Below are 459 nucleotides of genomic sequence, written 5' to 3' on the forward strand. Positions count from 1 at the left end.
CGCCGCGGCGAGCGGCACTCGGCGGGCGCGCCCTCCTGAAGGAAGCCGCCCGCCCCCCACTGCCGCCCCCCTTCGGCGTGTTCATGCCCCCGGGGTGAGTGTGCGCCCCCCCCACCCCGAGCCCCACTGGGGGTGGCCGGACAGGCAGGGTGGGCTTCCTGGAGGAGGTGGCTGGAGCTCATGCTTCCGAGCTCGGGCGCCTTGCCGCCCCTCACGTGTCGCCTTTGGCCTTTACGGGGAGGAGGTGGTGGTCTCCGCTGGGTCCGCCAGGCGGGAGACCCTTCCGCGATCGGAAGCCCCAGCCTGGGCGCACAGGTGCCCCAGTGGCCTGGCGGGTTTGTTTACAAACAATGGGGTGCGGGCTCGCGCGCGCCCCCTGGTGGCCAGTGAGTTCCGGGGACGAGCGGACCCCAGGTTGTCCGCGTCCCTGAAGTCCGAGTGGCAGAGGGAGGTGGGGGG

This window comes from Dipodomys ordii, unplaced genomic scaffold (genome assembly GCF_000151885.1).
Source record: "Dipodomys ordii isolate 6190 unplaced genomic scaffold, Dord_2.0 Scaffold156, whole genome shotgun sequence".
Lineage (NCBI taxonomy): Eukaryota > Metazoa > Chordata > Mammalia > Rodentia > Heteromyidae > Dipodomys > Dipodomys ordii.